The sequence below is a fragment of the Copidosoma floridanum genome, unplaced genomic scaffold, assembly GCF_036245765.1.
Source record: "Copidosoma floridanum isolate Cflo_tuat_1 unplaced genomic scaffold, Cflo_Japanese_pri ptg000010l, whole genome shotgun sequence".
NCBI classification, from domain to species: domain Eukaryota; kingdom Metazoa; phylum Arthropoda; class Insecta; order Hymenoptera; family Encyrtidae; genus Copidosoma; species Copidosoma floridanum.
The window spans coordinates 73,475-84,706 of NW_028321887.1; the positions used below are offsets into that span (position 1 = coordinate 73,475).

General features: G+C 41.4%; 1 pseudogene across 1 annotated transcript; it reads left to right on the forward strand.

Annotated features, from left to right (window-relative positions):
* Window positions 1–8,841: 8,841 nt before the first annotated feature.
* On the forward strand, window positions 8,842–10,620 carry LOC106644165 (spliceosome RNA helicase DDX39B pseudogene; annotated as a pseudogene). The gene is made up of 2 exons (XR_016292885.1): window positions 8,842–8,990; window positions 9,092–10,620. The product of XR_016292885.1 is annotated as a spliceosome RNA helicase DDX39B pseudogene (transcript).
* Window positions 10,621–11,232: the final 612 nt, after the last annotated feature.

The following is an 11,232-nucleotide window of genomic DNA, read 5'->3' on the forward strand; positions in this document are numbered from 1 at the left end:
CATTGCCTCCATTGTATCTTATTATACGTATTAGTAGTAGATTGTAAAATTTGTAAATAAATAGAGTTACGATAATATCATATAGTTTTTATATCTATAATCTGTGCCTTTGTAGGGACGTGATGTCTTGAGGATAGGCGGATTATGACCTGGGGCAAAAGAAATAGCGGTTAATTAAGTGTGGACCTTTTATTGCTCATATATTTTTTTGCTCATAGTCTGACCGGCTTGGTCAGAGACTACAATAGTACTGACTGTATGGAGCTTAAGCTCGGCGTCTACTCTCTCTCCGCCCACGGCTATCTATATATACATAAAGGGGGAAAATCCCTACATTACTCCCCCCAAGTTTTGACGCAGTTAGAACTTACAACGATTAATCATCCGCGGTCTTTGTAATTACATATTTCCATTTAAATATTTACAGATATGTACATCATATCAATATTTACAACGTTTTAAACGCTCATCTTTAAATTAAAATAATTGCTAGAGAGAGAGAGTGCGCGCACAATATGTTTTGGTAAACCGATGAGTGTTCTTAAAAGTCTTAACTGACTTTTTTACTGTTGACGTTTAACGTCTGATCACATTTAGATAACAATTGTTTACAAATGTTCACAAGATTTCGAGATTGTTGACTCACTTGCCTGTTTACAACATGAACAACGGTAGCTCTCTGTCAAGTCTCCAAGAATTAATAGTCAGCTTTGAAATTCACTGGCACAGTTTATGATAAGATTCAAGCAATTTTGATCTTTGACAGAAGGCTTTTACATCAAAGGTTACAATGAATTTGTCTTTGTATAAAACGCACGCAGTAAAAAAAAAAACATAAGGCGTATACTAGAATCATTGCTCTTTAAAAATTACTTTTTTGGCGCCTGCTGCAGGTTTCGTTGCCGTGTGCGTCTTGAGTATAGGGCGCACCACGGGTGGCAAGTTTGGCACGTTAATTTCGTCTGGCAAAGGCGGCCACTGCAAATTTCTGGGTGTAAAATGAGCTGGTTTGAGCAACTCTGTACTTACGACCTTTGGTGCGCCGTATACTTCAATCTTAAAGTTCGTGTCAGAAATACGCTCTAACACTTTATGCGGACCCGAGTAGGGCCTTTCTAACGCTTTTTTGTTCGGACTTGATCGCATAAACACATAGTCACAAACGTGCAAATCCTTATGATAAAATGCCCGATTTTTGTACTTCTGTGCTACCGGGATTGGTCTCACCTCGCGCATTTGTTCGCGGAACTCTTCCAAAAAGTATTTTGGATTGGGGGCAAAATCGTCGTGCAGGCAAAATTCGCTGGGCATGCGCAACACCGTTCCGTAAAGGTACTCCGCCGGTGAGCCTCTCGTGTCTCGTCTAACAGCCGTGCGAAGCCCCAACAATACTATGGGCAATTTACGCAACCAATTTTTGTCATTATGGCACATTAACGCTTTTTTCAAATCCCTATGCCATCTTTCTATCATCCCGTTCGCGGCTGGATGATAAGCTGCGGTCCTAATTTGCTGCATACCCAACGTGTCCAACAAGGCTCTAAACAATTGCGACTCAAACTGTGATCCCTGATCGCTCGTTAATATTTGAGGGGTGCCGAAACGCGAAACCCAGTTTTTCATGAACGCACGAGAAAACGCCGCGGCCGATATTTTCTTCAACGCAATGGCTTCGGGCCAAAACGAGAACCTATCAATCATGGTCAAAAGGTACGAGAAACCGTCGCAGCTCGGCAGGGGTCCAACGATGTCTATGTGGACATGCGCAAAGCGCGAATTAGGTGCGACGATCCTTCGCGGCATGTTTTTAACATGTCACGCCATTTTCGATGCTTGACAGTCCTCACAGCCTCTGCACCAGTTTTTAATATCAGTGTGCATGCTGGGACACACGTATCTTTGTTGAATAATCGTGTCGGTGACGCGTGCCGAAGGATGAGCAGGTGAATGAAAGAGCTCAAAAACGCGTCTACGTAGTAAATCAGGGATGTAGGGGCGTAATACATTCCCGGTGAAATCGCAATGAACCTTCAGGTGCTCCTGACCCCACTCGATGCCTTTCAACGTTAAAGAGTGCCCCTCCGGTTCCGCTAGCAACTTCGCTAGTTCGGGGTCGTTTCTCTGTAACTTTGCTAACTCTAAAAGGTTGAATTCGACCGGCAATCGGATGAGGTCAATGCGCGAAAGAGCATCCGCGACATGATTGTCGGCCCCTGCTATGTGTCTGAATGTTGTTGTAAATTGGGAAATGAAGGACAATTGTCTGCTCTGCCTGGGTGAGGCTTTGTCAAGTTTTTGCTTAAACGCGTAGATCAAAGGTTTTTGATCAGTCAATACATAAAAATCTCTACCCTCGAGCACATGCCTAAAATATTTAATTGACTCGTGAATGGCCGTTAGTTCGCGATCGTATGTGCTATAGCGCAATTGCGATGGGGAAAATTTACGCGAAAAAAAACCTAGAGGTTTCCATTCCCCGTCAAAAAACTGCTCTATGACCGCGCCCATCACGAAGTCAGAAGCGTCGGTTAGGAGTCGCATTTCGGCATCGCCGGAGGGATGTGCCAGTGCCACCAAATTCGCAAGGTCATTCTTGGTTTTCTCAAAAGCTAAGTTTGCTTCTTCGTTCCAGTCAATTTCCTGTTTTTCATTTTTTATTGATTTTTCACAAATGAACCTGTTCAAGGGTGCACAAGTCTTGGCAACGAGTGGAATACTACGTCTGTACGTGTTCAATAGTCCTAGATACCGGCGCATCTGGGTCACTGTTTTAGGTTTAGGGAAGTTAAGTACTGCCGATACGCTATCAGCTGATGGTTCGGCTCCCTGATTATTAATCGTGTACCCAAAAAAGACCACCTCCGCCCTGGAGAACTTGCACTTATCAATGTTCAACTTCAGACCGGAAAGCCTCAGACGCTCCAGGACTGTTTCTATGTGCTTTAGGTGTTCCTTAATATTTTTTGAAAAAATTAAAATGTCATCCAAGTAAAAATAAACAAAGTCCAGTCCCGCTAAAGCCCGGTTAATGTACCTCTGGAACGTCTGGCAAGCGTTTCTTAGTCCGAAGGGGGTGCCAACAAATTCAAAAAGCCCAAAAGGCGTGGTTATGGCCGTTTTGGAAATGACCTCCGGTGCGACCAGAATCTGATGGTACGCTCGACACAAATCTAGTGTGGTAAATACTCTACAATCATGCAATGCCATAGAGAAATCGTGAAGGTGAGGTAACGGGTACTCGTCCGGCTCTGTAACACTGTTTAATTTTTCGGTAATCACCGCACAAACACCATGACCCGTTCTTCTTTTTTCTGAGAAGCAACGGGCTGGCCCAGGGACTGCTCGAATGGCGACAATACCCGTCCCTAACCAATTTCTCGACCTCTGTTTTGGCTGCTTTGTATTTTTCAGTGTTAAGACGGCGCGGGCGCGTGCGTTCGGAGATCGGCGGCCCGTTTGTAACGATATGGTGAAAAACCAATTGATTCTCGAACAGCTGACTTCTCTAGCGAAACCGTACAGGCACTTCTGCGTGGTGGATTAAATGATTTTACGGTTTTTGATGTCTATCACAAGTTCAAAATGGTTCAAAAAATCTGCTCCTGTAATGGGGTAGGGCACGTCAGCCACGCAGAATTTCCATTTACATTTTTTTTAAAACCGAAATCTACGACCAACTCGGCCTCTCCGTGTGATTTTATTGGTGTGTTATTCGCAGCGATTAGGTTAATTTCCGAATGGCTTGATGTCTTTACTATATTTTTTGGTAAGAGAGAGATCTCAGCACCCATGTCGATCAAGAACACGAGACTGGATGCGCGATCCTTCACATGGAGCCTTCGCGACATTCGGACCTCCCCTACGGCTCCTTCGAGGGTGAGACTTTCGAGTTTTCCGACGTCGAAATCCAGGCGCAAGGTTCGACGCAGCCGTGCGAGCGTGGCTTGAATTTACGGTGGTAATAACAAATCGACTGATCGCCGCGATCGCGTGATGATCTGCTTCCGCTGTTCGATCGGCTTCTGATACTGTAATAGTCGAGAGAATCCCTGCGTGATAGATGTTTTGATTTGTTTTGGCCGGTTCTGCTTCTATCCCTACTGCGATCACGCATGCGGGACAAGCTTGCTTGAAGATCGGCAACCCGTTTCGTTAATGTCTCAGCTTGGTGGACCAGGTTTTCCAGCAGGTTCGCGCTCGCGGAGACAAAATTCACTGAGCACACAGCGGGGTCTTATGCCTCCATATATTTATCCGCCATGAGAGCTAACGTGTCGATGTTTTGCTCGTTAGCAATAGAGAGCACCGCGCGGCAGCTCGGCGTCAATTGTTCAAAAAATATGGCTTTTCGGAATTTCGGTGCTACAGTTAACGCCTAGTGCCCGAAGCGAGGCAAGGATGACGGACGGCTTGCCCCCGGTGTGTACTGGACGATGTATAAATCTGCGCAGGCTTTCTTCGGTCGAAATGCCGTACATAGCAATTAGTCTTTTATTAACGCGTTCATATATATCAGGGGTGGGGGATCTATTAGAAAAATGTCGTGCACGGCCTGTAACGCTTCCATATCAAGCTTTTCGGCGAAAAAATCGGCCTTAGTAGCTTGATTGACTATGCCCGCGTTTCTAAGTGTGACTTCCACCTAGAAAAACCATGTTTGAGGGCTTTCGCGCGACAACCCCGGTATTTTAGATTGTTTGTACACAGTGGCGACATTTTGTGCGCCTCTAGCGTCACCATTTGTATTGCCTGTTTGCAATTGTTCCGCAATTTGTTTGATTTGTTCTTCCAGTTGGTTCAATTTTTCTGTGTTACTCATCGTTACGAAAGAATTATTAACAGTAAAACGAAAACTAACAGAGCAAGTGAGCGTAAAAATAATAAAGAACTTTTTTTTTTTTTTTTTCTTTTTTGCTCATAGTCTGACCGGCTTGGTCAGAGACTACAATAGTACTGACTGTATTCGCTCCAAGCATGACACGCAGCGCCGCCCTCGGTGTCAGAATCGCGCAATACCGTACCCCCGTATGATTAAATCGTAACACTGTCGCTTATAGGAGAAAGTATTATTTATTGAATAAGACGTATATTAGGCTCGACCTTAGAGAATATATACCTAAGGGCTCGACGTCTACTCTCTCTCCGCCCACGGCTATCTACATACATAGAGGAGGAAAATCCCTACATTTTTCTTACTCATACGCCATCTGACGAGTGTGATCGGTACTGCTACAAAACTGCAACCTGTTGGAGGTGGTACTTCGTACCACCTGTCTTATATTACACCGTGCTCGCCAGCGTTGGGTTAGGCGAATTTAATATTGGAACTTTTTTACTGGATTGTATATACGATCTATGGAGAATTTTCCACCGAGCAGATAGCAGTGAAGGGGCATTGCCAAAGACGGTACCCCCAACGCGCAAAAATTAAAATTTCAAATATTAATAACACAAGTGCCTATTACCCAATAACCCGGGGCGCTTACTGGCCTATCCATTGAATAATCGAATATTAATTAATAGCACAAGCGCCTATCACCCGATAACCTGGGGCGCTCACTGGCCTTTCTATTAAATAATAAAATGTTAAATAATAACATAAGGGCCTATTACCCGATGATCCGGGACGCTAACTGGCCTCTCTATGAAATACTAAAATGTTAAATAATAACACAAGGGCCTATCACCCGATGACCTGGAGCGCTTACTGGCCACCCTATTGAGTAAAAAAAAGCTGAATAATAACGCAAATGCCAATTGCCTGATAACCCAGGGTGCTGCTTGTGTTTGATTTGCATTTTATTATTTAATAGAGCGGCCAGTAAGCGCCCCGGGTCATCAGGTGATGGGCGCTTGTTCTATTAATTATTATTTTATTATTTAATAGAGTGGCCAGTAAGCACCTCGGGTCATCGGGTAATAGGCGCTTGTGCTATTAATTAATATTTTATTATTTAATAGAGAGGCCAGTAAGCGCCCTGGGTCAGTAGCTGATAGGTGATTGTGCTATTAATTAATATTGTATTACTTAATAGATAGGCCAGTAAGCGCCCCGGGTCTCTAGGTGATAGGCGCTTGTGTCAATAACTAATATTTTATCATTTAATAGAGTGGCTCTTAAGCGTCCAGGTCATTGGGTGATAGGCACTTGTGTTATTAATATTTTAATTTTTAATTATCGCGCGTTGTGGGTACCATCTTTGGCAATGCTCCTTAACTATACTGTCTGCTCGGCGGAACATTCTTCCTAGATCGTATAGCTACATTTACGATCTAGGGAAAAAGTTCCGATATTGAATCCGCCTAACCCAACGCTGGTGCTCGCTAACTACTGAGCCAACGCCGCTTTTTGACTGTTTTAAGTATACGTACGGCCCTAATGCCACCTCCCTCATGGATACAGTACTGTGACGTCTAGTAACGTCTAGTTATGTCTACCCACTGCCGGTAACAAATACCATACCCCGATTGGAAATTTTATTGGGCTGCCCAAGTTAGACGTGTGGCCTAACACAGGCAGCATAGCTTGGGCTCAGGTTGGCTTGTAATGGGGCCCAGACTTGGGCACATGCTACTCCCCAGCCACCACCTGATTTCGTCTGCACAGCTATGTACGATGGTATACATGTATGTAAGACTTGCACGAGCGTTGTGTGCGTGTATGCGTATAATTGGTGTGAGCACACACACCATCTAATGTTTCATGCTATATATAAAATTGTAATAGGGAAAACTCGGTGAATTATCAAATCAGAGAGTTCTATATGCATCAATACGAGATGAATTCCTTAGAGTACTATAAAATGATAATTAATCATTTTTTTATTCGTTGAATAACCTTTCTTCTTGTCAAGATTCTACCAAAAATATTTAAAAATGACTAATTATGCAGGACATGTGCTTTAATTTTTTCCAAAGCTGTTCTTAAGGCTTAGTAAATAAATAAAGAAGTTGCTTAAAATATATTTTAATATATTTGTCATTAAGATTCCCTGAGGTTTACAAGAGACCTAGACATCGCACACGATAGCCCAGATGTAAAAAAAGCTTTACTTCCTGGGCAGTACCTCCCTCCTAGACACCGTCTGTGGTGTGTCCACATACGTAGACATCGCACTCGATAGCCCAGATCATCTGATGTGAAAAAAACGCTGACTTTGTCGGGCATGCTTTTTAGATGCAGCCGTGCCATCTGCAGTTCGTGCGCGCAGGTTGAAATTACCTATTTTTAATACGATTCAAGTTTTGCCAGCTTTAGTTGGCAATATTGGGTACGCTTTTTTTGTTCGGCACAATGTCCGAGTTTCTGCCGTTTCCGGCTGAACGACGAGTGAACGTTCGATTCGGCTCATTGTCCTAGGTTCCGAGTGCACATGCAGCGATGTCTGAGCGAAAATACTCAATTCAGCGAGTGCTCATAAAAAGCTATATGGATCGTAACGATTTCTTACCAACTTTGATCGACATCCGACAATCCACCCTCGTGCTGATGAATCACCTCTTATCAAAAAAATGCTGTCTTCCCCCTTCAATCCTCCTCTGCCCGTCCAGTGCCACCCTTCGATTCAGCCACCTGATTCCTACTGCCCTCGCTTGTTTTCCCACCAACCACCTCGTCTTTTACTTACGTATGCACACACTCCTCATGTACGCACCTACCTTGACCCGAGTTCGTCCGCTTTTCTTATTTGCGACGCAACACCCCCTCTATTTATAATATCTTTATGGGCTGTGGGCTCAGCTGTATAGCTATAGTCATAGACATAAGAAATATAGCACATTTTTTTGCACATTACCAAAGGTGGGAATGTGCCAGAGAGACAGATACCCACGTGTTCCAACGTTCGATGTTGTATCTCCGTCTACTTGTGCTTCAACGCCATAGACATGTAAGAAATAGACTGCTCGTTCTCGTGTACAGCGCTGAAGCACAAGTAGAAAGAGACACAGCATTGAACGTGTGGATATGTCTCTCTTGCTTGTTGCCAAAGGTGGAGGTCAGTACGTCAGTTAACTAAGTATAGGCATTATGCCTCTATCACATGACCTCAGTATATATATGACTAATGTAGAGGGAAAATAACACAGGTCTTATCGGAGGAATCTTGTTTTTATTTTTTTTCGCACTTAAAAAGATATTGAGCTTAAAAAGGTTGTTAATTCCATGTTACTGACATAATGAGAGTTACGTAGTTAATTTTTTTCTTTGGTGAATTCGTTTATGAAGGTTGAAATAGCGTTTTGAACGTATACGGAGTGCCGTTTAACCCTACTGCTGCTGATGCTCATAGATAAACAAACAGCTCAAAGTAGGGTTCACGGCACTCCGTATACGTTCAAAACGCTGTTTCAACCTTCATATACGAATTCACCAAAGGAAAAAAATAACTACGTAACTCTCATTATGTCAGTAACATGGAATTAACAACCTTTTTAAGCTCAATATCTTTTTAAAAGTGTAAAAAAATAAAAATAAGATTCCTTTCATCAGACCTGTGTTATTTTCCCTCTACATGAGTCATATATATACTGAGGTCACGTGGTAGAGGCATAATGCCAATAGCTGATGCAACCTCCCCACCGGGGCCGTACCATATAACTTCTTTTTGCTTCACAGGCCTATGTTATAACATAGGCTGATGTACAGAAAAATAGTTATTTGGTACGGACCCCGTTGGCAACGTGCAAGAGAGACAAATATCCACGTTCTATGTTGTGTCTCCTTCTATTTGTGCTTTAGCGCCGTACATAAGAACGAGCAGTCTATATTTCTAATATGTCTATGGTGTTGCTGATTCCGTACTTTCTATGTGACCGCACCCTTAGTCGGCTTAGCTGCTCGGCTTATCGGCTGATTCGGTATTTGGGTTTTGCTGGCATGGCATCGTTGTTTTATAAAACTCATACGATAGTTCCCGCATTTTAAAAGAAGCAATATATTTTTCTTTGCACCTGCTTACAATCGGTAAGCAGTTAATTTCACAGCGAAGGTAAGTCATGTTTTTCCTGAAATTAATGATTTCAGTGTATGACAAGCTTATTAGTTTAATTGAAGTTCTAATTAGTGAATTTGCATATTTGCTCTTTGCAGTGGCATAAGAGCTTAAAAATACACAGACACGCCATCGGTGTAGCGAAGGTTTACAAGTTGTGAGTAAATAAATTAGTAGGGTGTTTTTCAACGATCATCGTGCCATGGCTGAAGAGGAACCTCTAGATTACGAAGAGGACAATTACCTAGAGGAAGATGAGAAAATTGGTAAATCTGCTGCAGTAGCACAGCAACCTTTTAAAGGAACCTACGTTTCCATTCACAGCAGTGGATTCCGAGACTTCTTGTTAAAACCTGAATTGGCTCGCGCTATCACGGACTGTGGCTTTGAGCATCCCTCAGAAGTTCAGCACGAGTGTCTGCCGCAAGCTATTTTGGGGATGGATGTTCTCTGCCAAGCTAAGTCTGGTATGGGTAAAACAGCGGTGTTTGTTCTAGCTACCTTGCAACTTCTGGATTTATCAAGAAACGTGGTCCGTGTGCTAGTAATGTGTCACACAAGAGAATTAGCCTTTCAAATAAGCAGAGAATATGCTCGCTTTTCTAAATATATGCCTCAAGTTAAAGTGGCAGTGTTTTTTGGAGGTCTTCCCATAAAGAATGATATTGAAGTATTGGAAAGCACATGTCCTCACATCGTTGTTGGAACCCCAGGGCGTACTGTAGCTCTTGTCAGAAACAGGAAATTGGACTTGAAATATTTAAAGCACTTTATTGTTGATGAGTGTGATAAAATGCTTGCTGAATTGGATATGCGTAGAGATGTACAAGAAGTATTTAAGAATACTAACATTGATAAGCAGGTAATGATGTTTAGTGCAACTTTGCCAAAGGAAATACGACCAATGTGTAAGAAATTCATGAATGATCCAATGGAAGTTTATGTAGATGATGAAGCTAAGCTGACACTCCATGGGTTACAGCAGTATTACTTAAAAGTTGAAGAACGTGAGAAAAATAAAAAACTATTCGACCTTATGGATAAACTTGAATTCAACCAAATTGTTATATTTGTTAAATCAATTCAAAGATGTATGGCCTTGACACGTCTATTGTTGGAACAAAGCTTTCCTGTTATATGCATTCATGGAGGAATGGCCCAAGAGGATAGGTTGAATCGCTATCAAGCATTTAAAGAGTTTCGAAAACGAATTTTGGTTGCCACAAATTTGTTTGGTCGTGGAATCGACATTGAAAGGGTTAATATAGTTTTAAACTACGATATGCCAGAAGATTCCAACACCTATCTACATCGTGTTGCAAGAGCTGGACGTTTTGGAACAAAAGGACTTGGAATCTCTTTTGTAAGCAACGAGACTGATGCGCAAATCCTCAACGAAGTTCAGGAACGTTTCATAGTTAATATAACAGAACTTCCTGATGAAATTGACGAGGAGTCTTATATTGAAGGACGGTAATAAACTACGAAATTAAAAATGTTAAATCAAAGTTACGTGAAAGTTGTTAACTTACAGTTCTAATGGTCCACTTCATAAAGTTTTAAATAATAATTTGTTGTTTGAGGATCAAAATTAAAAAACTCTTTAGTAGTTCAAGAATTGATAAAAAAAAAAAAATTAACCAATTTCAGTGACAACGGCAATTAGTCATTGAAGACTATACCTTTTGTTCCTTGTACTAGTGAATGTATAGTAATTCTCAATTTTTAGATGACTAATGTAATATTTGGGCAGTTTTATTTTTTGTATGACACTTTGTGTATCACATTTTTTGACTTCTTATTTACTAGTTTTTTAAAATAACTTTCATGCTGTTTATGGTATAAAAGATACACTAGTGGTGAGTGTAGAATTGTAAGATTTTAATGTCTAAAAAAATTTTGTAATTTCAATTATTTCAAAAAATCGAATACATGTATAGTAAATAAAATTGACACACCTTACTCAAATTTTGTTTTTTACTGAGTACTTCAATATTAAAAAAGCGGATATTAGGGTGGCTTGGGTAATTTTTATCGGTTTGATCAAAACCTCTGAAATTCTGGAATTATGTAAAGTATACCAAATTTATTTGCGATATTAAAATACTGAGGTCAACAACTTCATTTTTTCGCAAATTCACCAATTCAACACCTATAACTCTTATGGACAGTGGTTACAAAATCGACTATATCTTTCAAAATCTATGATTAACCTAAAAAATTTTAAATGGTTCTTGTG